Genomic DNA, 12,764 nt, shown 5'->3' with positions numbered 1-12,764 from the left:
TCCTCTGCCTTTTCTAAAACCAGCTTGAACATCAGGAAGTTCACGGTTCACATATTGCTGAAGCCTGGCTTGGAGAATTTTGAGCATTACTTTACTAGCATGTGAGATGAGTGCAATTGTCGGGTAGTTTGAGCATTTTTGGCATTGCCTTTCTTTGGGACTTGAATGAAAACTGACCTTTCCCAGTCCTGTGGCCACTGCTGAGTTTTCCAAATTTGCTGGCATATTGAGTGCAGCACTTTCACAGCATCATCTTTCAGGATTTGGAATAGTTCAATTGGAATTCTATCACCTCCACTAGCTTTGTTCGTAGTGATGCTTTCTAAAGCCCACTTGACTTCACATTCCAGGATGTCTGGCTCTAGGTCAGTGATCACACCATCGTGATTATCTGGGTCATGAAGATCTTTTTTTGTACAGTTCTTCTGTGAATTCTTGCCACCTCTTCTTAATATCTTCTGCTTCTGTTATGTCCATACCATTTCTGTCCTTTATCGAGCCCATCTTTGCATGAAATTTTCCTTTGGTATCTCTGAGTTTCTTGAAGAGATCTCTAGTCTTTCCCATTCTGTTGTTTTCCTCTATTTCTTTGCATTGATCGCTGAAGAAGGCTTTCTTATCTCTTCTTGCTATTCTTTGGAACTCTGCATTCAGATGCTTATATCTTTCCTTTTCTCCTTTGCTTTTCGCTTCTCTTATTTTCACAGCTATTTGTAAGGCCTCCCCAGACAGCCATTTTGCTCTTTTGCATTTCTTTTCCATGGGGATGGTCTTGATCCCTGTCTCCTGTACAATGTCACGAACCGCATTCCATAGTTCATCAGGTACTCTATCTATCAGATCTAGGCCCTTAAATCTATTTCTCACTTCCACTGTATAATCATAAGGGGTTTGATTTAGGTCATACCTGAATGGTCTAGTGGTTTTCCCTAGTTTCTTTAATTTAAGTCTGAATTTGGCAATAAGGAGTTCATGGTCTGAGCCACAGTCAGCTCCTGGTCTTGTTTTTTGCTGACTGTATAGAGCTTCTCCATCTTTGGCTGCAAAGCATATAATCAATCTGATTTCGGTGTTGACCATCTGGTGATGTCCATGTATAGAGTCTTCTCTTTTGTTCTTGGAAGAGGGTGTTTGTTATGACCAGTGCGTTTTCTTGGCCAAACTCTATTAGTCTTTGCCCTGCTTCATTCTGTGTTCCAAGGCCAAATTTGCCTGTTACTCCAGGTGTTTCTTGAGTTCCTACTTTTGCATTCCAGTCACCTATAATGAAAAGGACATCTTATTTGTTTTAGTTTTAAAAGGTCTTGTATTTATGTAACTATTATTCACGTAATAACATTGTGACTGGTCAGTAGGAAATAACAAAATTCTCTATCATTAAAACATGAAATCACTTTCAATAGAGAAATGCATAATCACTTTTTAAAGTCCAGATGCATTTAAGAGCTATTTTGGAAATATTTGAAAAATACAAATGCCAAGGTATTGCTTGTTTTCTCCAAAGATAGAGATGTGTTTCTATTGAACAACTATGTTTGAAAGTAAATCAATTATGTGATGATCTTTTACTTTTATCTAGTTTATTTCACTTTTTTCATTTTATATTCTGTGGTTCATCCTGTTCATTTAGTTTTATGTTTTCCAATTTCTGTGCCACTTTTTTTTTGTTTCCCAAGTCTTTGTCAAGTATAGTAGAAAGTCTTTTGACTATATATATGCATATATATATATATATATAGAGAGAGAGAGAGAGAGAGAGAGAGAGAGAAAGAGAGAGAGAGAGATACACTTACTCTTTCTATATATAGTATGTATAACATAAAAGACATATTTTAGAAAACATGAATTTTTGCCTAGCTATAAAATTATATTTTGATTCCACCTGTTTGACTTAATATGAATAGAAAGCTAGATTTCTTTTTATATTCACTCAAAACTTTGATATAATTCCATGTATTTTGGCATCTAGTATTACTGCTAACAGTTTAGAAAGGTTATCTTTGTTGCTGTTCAGTTACTAAGTTGTGTCTGACTCTTTTTGACCCCATGAACTGCAGCACACCAGGCTTCCCTGTCCTTCACTATCTCCAAGTTTGCTCAAATTTATGTTCATTGAGTCAGTGAAACCATCCAACCATCTCATCCTCTGTCTCCCTCTTCTCCCCTTGCCCTCAACCTTTCCCAACATCAGAGTCTTTTCCAAAGCATCAGCTATTCTGATCAAGTGGCCAAAGGATTGGAGCTTCAGCTTCAGCATCAGTCCTTCCAATAAATATTTATGGTTGATTTCCTTTAGGATTGACTGGTTTAATCTTTCTTCTGTCCAAGTGATGGTCAAGAGTCTTCTCGAGCACCACAGTATTCAAAAACATCATTTCTTTGGTGCTCAGCCTTCTTTGTGGTCCAAATTTCACATCTCTACATGACTACTGGAAAGATCATAGTTTTATCTAGATGAACCTTTGTCAGAAAAGTGATGTCTCTGTTTTTTAATATGCTTTCCAGTTTTGTCATAGCTTTTCCTCCAAGGAGCAAGTGTCTTTTAATTGCATGGCTACAATCACTATTAGTAGGGATTTTTGAGGTCTCCAAAATAAAATCTGTCACAGTTTCCAATTTTTGCCCATCTATTTTCCATGAAGTGTTGGGACCAAATGCTATGGTCTTAATTTTTTGAATGTTGAGTTTTAGGCCAGCTTTTTCATGTTCCTGTTTCACCTTCAAGAGGCTCTTTTGTTCTTCTTCACTTTCTGCCATTAAAGTGATATCATTTGTATATCTCAGGTTGTTGATATTTCTCCTAGCTTGATTCCAGCTTGTGAGTCATTTCTCCCAACATTTCACATGTGATTAAAAAAAATTAATGTGATTTGAAACTTCTAATCTGAGAATATAAATAAATGCTATGTTGTTAAAAAAAAAAGGATATTAACATGTGATATTGTATTATTAACTAAATTACAGATTTAGTTCAAATTTCACAAAAACTTATGCCAGTGTTCATTATTTGTTTTCATACTTTAAGATTCCACCTTGTATTTAGTTTCTTTGAGCAGCTTCAACTGCATGCAAAAAATTCTGGTAAATTCTCTTTTCATTTGTATTCTGGTACAAATATTTTCTAATTTTCTTTGTTAGGGCTTCTTAGATACAGCCATCATTTAAAAGTGGGCATTTAATTTTCAAATACATTTGGTTTTTAAAGTATCTTTGATATTAATTTCTCATTTAAATGCTTTCATCTCTGTAATCACCCTCTGTGTTTTTTCAGTCTTCTAACTTTATTGAGCATTCAGTGGCTACGTCAAAGATCTCTCTTGGCAAATGTCACATTGAATATGAAAATATGTGGGTTATTTTCAAATATCTTTTGATATTGATTTCTAACATAATTCTCCAATGATAAGAGGACAGACTTTATTATTTCAATACCTTTAGTCCTTGAAATTTTGCATTTTGTTTTATGTCCCTGGGTATGTTCCAGGGTGTCCTTGTTTATAGTCTATGGGAACTTGAATAGAATTTTTATCCTACAGCTGTGTGATAATTATATAATTCTTAATTGTGTTGAATTGGTTCATAATGCTTTTCAGTCTACTATTTCCTTCTTTTCTATATATTCATTCTATTAATTTTTGTGTTTGATATTGAAAATCCAACTAAAAATCTTAATTTGTCTACATAAAAATAATGATAATATATAGTGAAACTTTGTTGTGTATTTTCCAAGTCTCCTGTAAATGTGTGATTATACTTTCATAATTTAAAAAATAAAAAAATATATTGTGAAAAGTCATTAGAAATATCTCATTTGTTAGCAGAAATTGTCATTTTAGATAAAGCACAAACTCAACAAGGAAAGGAAAATTAGTAGGAACATAGAGCAAAATAAATATACAAAACTTTTCTAGAGAGCTTGCTTTTGAACATTGAGAGCAAAAGTTCTCTTCTTTCTACTTTGTCTTTACCGAGATTTATTACTCCGAAAATGATGGAATAATGTTAAACTTAAAGAAAATTATTCTCAGAAAAACTGACTATTCTCTAATTTGTCATCCAAACCTCATCCTTCTTGTATCCTGTCCAGATTTTTCTCTTGGGGTTTTGATGATTAACTATTTGTAAATTGACTTAGCTTCCTTCACTCCTATAACACAGAAAATACCTATTTCATCCTATAAATTCTGAGTGCATGTCATAATACTTGACACAAAGCAGGTGCTTAAGAAGTGTTTATTGAAACAATGAAATAAAATGAGTCTACACGGTTAAGATTTTGTTTGTCTTTCTGATAGCTTCTTTTTAATATCATTTACATATATCAGAACTCAAATCCTTTTGGGAAAAATAACTGATAGAACTTTTAATTTTTAATGTAGATTTTTATGGGTGAAAGATGTTAAGACTAGAGTTTAACCCTCTTAATACTGAAAAATTATATTAGTTTCTACATTTTTCTCCTCAAGAAGATCAGAATATCTTAGAATTAAGAATTATGTCTTATTCATCATTCATTTTCTTTATCTAAGAGCTTAGCACAATTTCTGGCACAAAGCAAGGACTTAGAAAGGTAGCAAGATTTATTGCTGGAATGAATAAATTCTCTGAGAAGAACTGAATTCAATTCATATCTTTAAAAAACATTTTATTTATACTTTATATATATATATATATATATATATATATACATAAGGGATTATAAAAGTGCAAATAAAAAATGGGTTTTCAGTTCAACATATAGATAAGCCCTGAAAATTAAAAATCATATAATTTTGTTAGAAAATTCTAATGGCAAATAAAGGTAATGATTCTTCCTTTCCGCATTTCTGTCTCTAGTGATAACAAACCATTGACAGTTTCTTGTAATTTAAAATAGGAAGAAAAATTCACATGCTAAAATACCAATAACTAGTTATCTTCCTTTTCACAGTTGATTCCCAATTTTAGCATATACCAGAATCACAGGGAAGAGTAGTTGAAACGCAGACTGTTGGGCCTAATGCCCAAGGTTTCTGCTTCAGTATGTCTGCGAATGGTACCTAGAATTTGTATTCCCCAAATGATACTGATGCTGCTGCACCAGAATAATCAATTAACACATTTCAAAGATAGTAAAATGCACACTGTCTTTGCCCTTTACTTATTTACTCTTAGCATATTGTTTAAACCCAACACAGAGGTGTCCACCTTTTGGAGAAAAGAATGTTTTAAAGGAAACAGGAGAAAATGAAGACTGAAAGTCTTGTAGGTTCTGAAGCTGGAGAAAAAAAATGTTGAATAAAATACCAAGGTACATGTAGAATGTATGTCAAGTTTTTTTCTTTTTCTCTGGACCTTGTCTCTTTTAGGAGCTGCCATTTTTATGTCCTTCTCATCTCTCTTAGATTTCTATACTTTCAAAAACTGAACATGTTTGCTTTTACAAAGAAGATTATGCTCTCTTTCAGAATAAGTCTAGTAAGGGATCAGCAAACAGACAGCTGCAGTTTCTCATTAACATAAAAGACCAGAAACTGGTTTGATGCTATAATTCCTGAAGTATGTTTTTAGTTCTCTATTTTTTCCATGATTAAAAAAGCCCTGAACCTATTCAAATAACAATCACTATCCTCATTACTTGAAGTTGTCTGTAAAATTCTCTGCTCATACAGATAAAATATTTGGTAACAGACTTGTGCCACGTAACTAAGAGAGATATTTGGCATAATTTGGTAAACATACAACTTAAAACTAGCTTACTTTTATTTTTAAGATTATATAATACCTTCTTTATAAATTATTAATCATGTGGTTGACTACATTTGAAGGAGATTGCAGCTTGGTAAGGTCTGTGAAATGAGTTTAGAGGGAATAAAAAAATGCAATGAAATTTGGAAGTTTGATAGCATTCCCTTTCAATTCAGTTCAGTTGCTCAGTCATGTCCAACTCTTTGTGACACTATGAACCACAGCACACCAGGCCTCCCTGTCCATCACTAACTCCCGGAGTCCACCCAAACCCATGTCCATCTAATTGGTGAAGCTATTCAACCATTTCATCCTCTGTCATCCTCTTCTCCTCCTGCTCTCAATCTTTCCCAGCATCAGGGTCTTTTCAAATAAGTCACCTCTCTGCATCAGGTGGTCAAAGTATTGGAGTTTCAGCTTCAACATCAGTCCTTCCAATGAATACACAGGACTGATCTCCTTTAGGATGGACTGGTTGGATCACCTTGCAGTCCAAGGGACTCTCAAGAGTCTCCTCCAACACCACAGTTCAAACAATCAATTCTTCGGTGCTCAGTTTTCTTTAGAGTCCAGCTCTCACATCCATACATGACCACTGGAAAAACCATAGCCTTGACTAGATGGACCTTTGTTGGCAGAGTAATGTCTCTGCTTTTTAATATGATGTCTAGTTTGGTCATAACTTTCCTTCCAAGGAGTAAGTGTCCTTTAATTTCATTGCGGCAATCACCATTTGCAGTAATTTTGGAGCCCAGAAAAATAAAGTCAGCCACTCTTTACACTGTTCCCCCATCTATTTGCCATGAAGTGATGGGACCAGATTCCATGATCTTAGTTTTCTGAATGTTGAGCTTTAAGCCAACTGTTTCACTCTCCTCTTTCACTTTCATCAAGAGGCTTTTTAGTTCTTCTTCACTTTCTGCCATAAGAGTGGTGTCATCTGCATATCTGAGGTTATTGCTATTTCTCCCGGCAATCCTGATTCTAGCTTGTGCTTCTTCCAGCCCAGCATTTCTCATAATGTACTCTGCAAATAAGTTAAATAAGCAGGGGGACAATATACAGCCTTGATGTACTCCTTTTCCTATTTGGAAGCATGGACATGGAAGTCTGTTGTTCCATGTCAAGTTCTAACTGTTGCTTTCTGACCTGCATACAGATTTCTCAAGAGGCAGGTCAGGTGGTCTGGTATTCCCATCTCCTTCTGAATTTTCAACAGTTTATTGTGATCCACTTAATCAAAGGCTTTGGCATAGTCAATTAAGCAGAAATAGATGTTTTTCTGGGACTCTTGTTTTTTCAGTGATCCAGCGGATGTTGGCAATTTGACCTTTGGTTTCTCTGCCTTTACATCTGGAAGTTCATGGTTTATGTTTTGCTGAAGCCTGGCTTGGAGAATTTTAAACATCACTTTACTAGAGTGTGAGATGAGTGCAATTGTTCAGTATTTTGAGCATTCTGTGACATTGCCTTTCTTTAGGATTGGAGTGAAAACTGATCTTTTCCAGTCCTGTGGCCACTGCTGAATTTTCCAAATTTGCTGGCTTATTGAGTTCAGCACTTTCACAGCGTCATCTTTTAGGATTTGAAATAGCTCAACTGGAATTCCATCACCTCCACTAGCTTTGTTTGTAGTGATGCTTCCTAAGGCCCACTTGACTTCACATTCCAGGATGTCTGACTCTAGGTGAGTGATCACTTTAGAGGAGTTGAAAATAAAGTTAATTTTCAAGTATACTGAGAGGCCTCTGAGTGAAAAGATGAAAAAAAGAAAACCAACATTTTCATTGATAAGCCCACTTTTGGAGAAAAACTAAGGGCCAAGGGAAGATTTACTCAGCTAACATATTAGGTATTAACATTGTTTTATATATGATAATTAAAGTGTTACTAATACAAGAACTGATATAACATTGTATAAATAATTAATATGGTCATTAAATTTTAAGGTAATATTATTTGTGTTGGTCTGCAATAACTTAGAACACTTGCTGTAATTTCAACAATTTTAAATAATGAACAAAGTAAAATCTCAATTATGCTAGTGAATTATACTTACTTCATTTGCAGGTCATTGAGTGATAATATTTGGTGCATGCAAAATTCTTCAAGTTTTCTAAAAAGACTGTTTCCCACATGAAGCTATGATTTTAGTGTAGTGAAAAAAAAAGTATGTCAAACGTAATGATACAAGTAATATTTTAGAGTTTCTCTTGTTAAGCCTTATCTTATTTGGTTTATGCTGAGATATTTAATGAATACTAGTACGAATTTATTCCTTTGAATAATGGTAGAAAGGAAAAAATATAAAACTTACGTACTTATGAATGCAATGGGATTTTTGTGTTTTAAACTCAGTGACAAAGAATGAAGATATGAAATATTTATGATGTAATCAAAGATGTGAATACATTTCCCCCTGAATTTTAAATTTTTATTGATATTTAAAAAATAGTGTATAAAAAACAGTTAGGATCTTTTGATAAAGAACCTCAAAGGAAGTCTTAAATTTTGTCAATTAACATCACATATTATAGGCAATGGATTTTATTTTTACTGGCAGAGGAAGAATAGATGGTCCTCTCTGGATGAATCATTTTTAATCAAAGCAAAACATGCACAAGAAGTCCAAGTTATTAATTTAAGAGGAATTTAAAAACTGATGTGTAGAACTGTACATTCTTGGTCACCATAAATAGTGAATTCTCTCCCTGCATGCAATGGAAATAAAATTATCATCAGTTGGGATGAGCTTGGATCAAGGGTGATTGAAATACTCAATGCCATGAAGCAATGACAAATGTATTCATTTCCTTAATAGCTATTACTGAACCTCTTGTGCCCTCTTATAAAACTATTTTTATTGAAACTCATGTCACAAAGACCTCATTCATGTTACTGACCGACCTCCCTCAAGCTCATTTCTTCACATTCTTTGAGGACTGTGGCCTCTGGCTTATACACTTTCTTTCCACCATCAATTCCACTCTCTTCCTGGACAATTTTAGAGTCTAAGGGATAATAAACATCCACACCTGAACTTTAGTTCACTGTGACTTTATGAACCCAGCAGATTCCTCACCTTCTTTACTCCAGCATCACTAAATTGTTTCATTAACCAGAGCTGCAATATCTATTAAACTTCTGAGATCTGCACACTTATAGCCATTTTTTTCTTTTAGCTGTAGTACTCCACCACACTTCCAGGATGTATATTCTTACGATCTAACTTTTCTCCAACCTTAACTAGATTTAGAGCAATTTCTAGAAATTTCCCTTCAATCTTTATGTTCTTTCTAAAAATTAGTTGTATTCACTATGAGCAGGGTGGCCATTTACCTCATTTGCCTGGTGACAGACTCAGTTTACTCCTGCTTTACTGGAATCCTACTTGGTTGTCTTCTTTCACTCTTAAATAAGTTCCATTTTGGATGATAAATTATACTGTCACCCAACTGTGAAACATACAACCCATTTCTCCCTGTTATCTTAAACATGCCCACATTTTTGTTCCATGGTAACTGCTTTGTATTGATGTAACCACAGATAGTCACTCCTTCACCTTAGTCCCCGAGTGTGCCTGGACAAAATGTCCCAGCAGTGCACTGAAGTTAATAAAAATCCCTGTTCTCTGATGACACATGCAATTCCAATACTGTCCATGGGTCCTCTGAAATATCCCTACTTCATGTTTATACTTCACTGCCCAAAGCAATCCATCCAGACTCTGAATTTCCTTTTGAACTCCCTACATACCAGCTGTTCTTTCAATCTGAGGACAAATTCATCTGTCTCCTACCTTAATAAGACAATCAGACTCATAGGTTTCTTTTTTTTTTTTTTTCCATTTCTTTTTTTTTTTTTTATTCTTCCAATTTTATTTTATTTTTAAACTTTACATAATTGTATTAGTTTTGCCAAATATCAAAATGAATCCGCCACAGGTATACATGTGTTCCCCATCCCGAACCCTCCTCCCTTCTCCCTCCCCATACCATCCCTCTGGGCCGTCCCAGTGCACCAGCCCCAAGCATCCAGCATCATGCATCGAACCTGGACTGGCAACTCGTTTCCTACATGATATTTTACATGTTTCATTGCCATTCTCCCAAATCTTCCCACCCTCTCCCTCTCCCACAGAGTCCATAAGACTGTTCTATACATCAGTGTCTCTTTTGCTGTCTCGTACACCGGGTTATTGTTACCATCTTTCTAAATTCCATATATATACGTTAGTATACTGTATTTATGTTTTTCCTTCTGGCTTACTTCACTCTGTATAATAGGCTCCAGTTTCATCCACCTCATTAGAACTGATTCAAAGGTATTCTTTTTAATGGCTGAGTAATACTCCATTGTGTATATGTACCACAGCTTTCTTGTCCATTCATCTGCTGATGGACATCTAGGTTGCTTCCATGTCTTGGCTATTATAAACAGTGCTGCGATGAACATTGGGGTACACGTGTCTCTTTCCCTTCTGGTTTCCTCAGTGTGTATGCTCCAGACTCATAGGTTTCTATACTGTCTCTCCTCGGCTTTACAGCTTCATTCACTCCCTTTCCAATTGTCCTCCTTTATCCTTGGAAGTGGCATGCCTTTTCCCCCATACACAGTAGATCCCTGCACACCAGCTTTGATTTCCAGCCTTCCCAATGTTCCCTTGGTCCATCCAGCAAGCTCTTTCTTTTTTTCATGATCAGCCTTTGTCTTCTTATTGGATTTTTATTACAAACACATGTAATTAATTATTTAATTTCAAAAGCAAAACAAGTTATTTTTCTAACATGCATTGTCTGCTGTTTGGTGACTTTTTTGTTACCCTAAGATGAACTTTCAAAATGATTAATCAGCTCTTCATGCACTTCATCACCCCCACACTACCTTCTGTCCTCTGCCCTCAGCACTCTGTAGAAACTGCCCTCTCCAGCATGGTCTCTGTTGCCTTCTCTGAAAACTCCCATTTCTTCATTTCCTTTTTGTTGTTGTTTAATCACTTTTGTAATCCCATGGGCTGTAGCCCACTGGTGGGATTTTCCAGACAAGAATACTGGAGTGGATTGCCGTTTCCTTCTCTAGGATCTTCTCAGCCCTGGGATTGAACACACATCTCCTGCATTCGCCAGCAGATTCTTTACCACTGAGCCACCAGGGAAGCCCTTTCTTTTCCTGATGCATACTCTTCTTTTGGGGAGGGTGGTTCCCCTCCCCACCCTCACATCTCTGGCTTCTGTTCAGTACTTTCACTGGCTTTTTAATTTTCTACTCACTTTTTAATATCTGTGTTCACCACAGCCCAGTCATAACCCTGCCCTTTCCCCTTCTGTCCAGTGCTCCTGGGCACCTTGTCAAAGCCAGGGCTGACTACCTGATGCTGATTTTAATCACCTTCATGCAGGCTGTGAACCAACATCACAAGCTGTATCTATCACTGAGAGTAGTAAGATGTGTCAGCTACTTATGTCTGACCTCTGTCCTTCCCAGAACACTTCTCCATGCAGCGCTGCTCAGTACTCATTTTGTCAAAACTTTTGCTGTGAATAGTTGAAGTCATTAACAGTAAACCTCTTCAGCACTTTACCCCACAATACTTTTAACTTTGATTTTTAAATTAGATATTATTCATACATACTTAGGTGAACATGCTTGTTGCCTTATATAAATAATAATTGAAAAGCGGAAGTGTTAGTCACTCAGTCCTCTCTAACTCTGTGCAACCCCATGGACTGTATAGTTCAGCAGGCTTCTCTGTCCATGGAATTCTCCAGGCAAGATTATTGGAGTGGGGAGTCATTCCCTTCTCCAGGGGATCTTTTTGACCCAGGGGTTGAACCCAGGTCTCCCACACTGCAGGGAGATTTTTACCATCTGAGTCACCAGGGAAACCCATACATAATCATAAGCATACTCAATATCAGGAATTTGGAGGGTTATAATTTAAACTTGATGGGGAATTAATGTGACAGCTACAAAACATAAAATTGAAAACATCAGTAACAATTTATCATCTCTAATACATTAAAAATGAGTTTTAGGAAAAATAGGTTTTATTTACTCTCTATAATAGTATATGTTAGAGAAGATGCTTTCTCCATCCACCATGGGCAGGAAGATGCCTTTTTGGGACATTAAGATATCAAATCCCCTTATAACGACATTTGATCAAAGCATAGAAGTGTGCAAATATATGATATATGTTTAAGATAATTGTAACAACCTTAATGGTTTAATATATCAGTGGATACATGGAAATCTGATCTTTCTGCGTGAGGAAGAAATGTGGTAAGAAAATTTAGGCATGATAGTCACATTGGTATGTTGGCTGACACCTATTAATATTTCCAACACTTAAAGAGTTGAGGTCTAAATATACCAGTACCCATGTGCCCAAGTTAGAGTGTTATCACTGTCTGGATTATCCTCTTCTATAATATGTATAATATCATATAAGAAATGAATTGCCAATCCAGGTTCGATGCAGGTACAGGAAGCTTGGGGCTGGTGCACTGGGATGACCCAGAGGGATGGTATGGGGAGGGAGGTGGGAGGGGGGTTCAGGATGGGGAACACATGTACACCTGTGGTGGATGCATGTTGATGTATGGCAAAACCAATACAATATTATAAAGTAAAAAAATAAATAAATAAATAAATAAAAATAAAAAGTAAAAGAAAAAAATATCCAGATATCTTACAGTAAATGACTTAATATTTATCCTAGGCATTCATGTGCTGTGGATAGAGATTAAAAAGTAGAAAATCTAATAGACCTTCTCTTTGCATGTGTTTTTTTCTCCCTTGCAAAAATAGTATGGTATAAAAAAGCATTCATTTTAATTTTGAGCACCTAATAGGCTTTGCTTTTTCAAGCCTTGAACTATTTTTCACATTTTACTATAAAAATATATTTACCTTAGCCTGTAGACATTTGTACATTGAAAATACATAAATCATCTGAGAACTAATAAAACAACCACAGTCCAGCAGAAACTCAAGGAAATAAAAGCATTGCTTTAAAGACCAATGCACACAGTCTC

Source organism: Bos javanicus, chromosome 9 (assembly GCF_032452875.1).
Source record: "Bos javanicus breed banteng chromosome 9, ARS-OSU_banteng_1.0, whole genome shotgun sequence".
Classification (NCBI taxonomy): Eukaryota; Metazoa; Chordata; class Mammalia; order Artiodactyla; family Bovidae; genus Bos; species Bos javanicus.
This window is presented reverse-complemented; position numbering follows the sequence as displayed.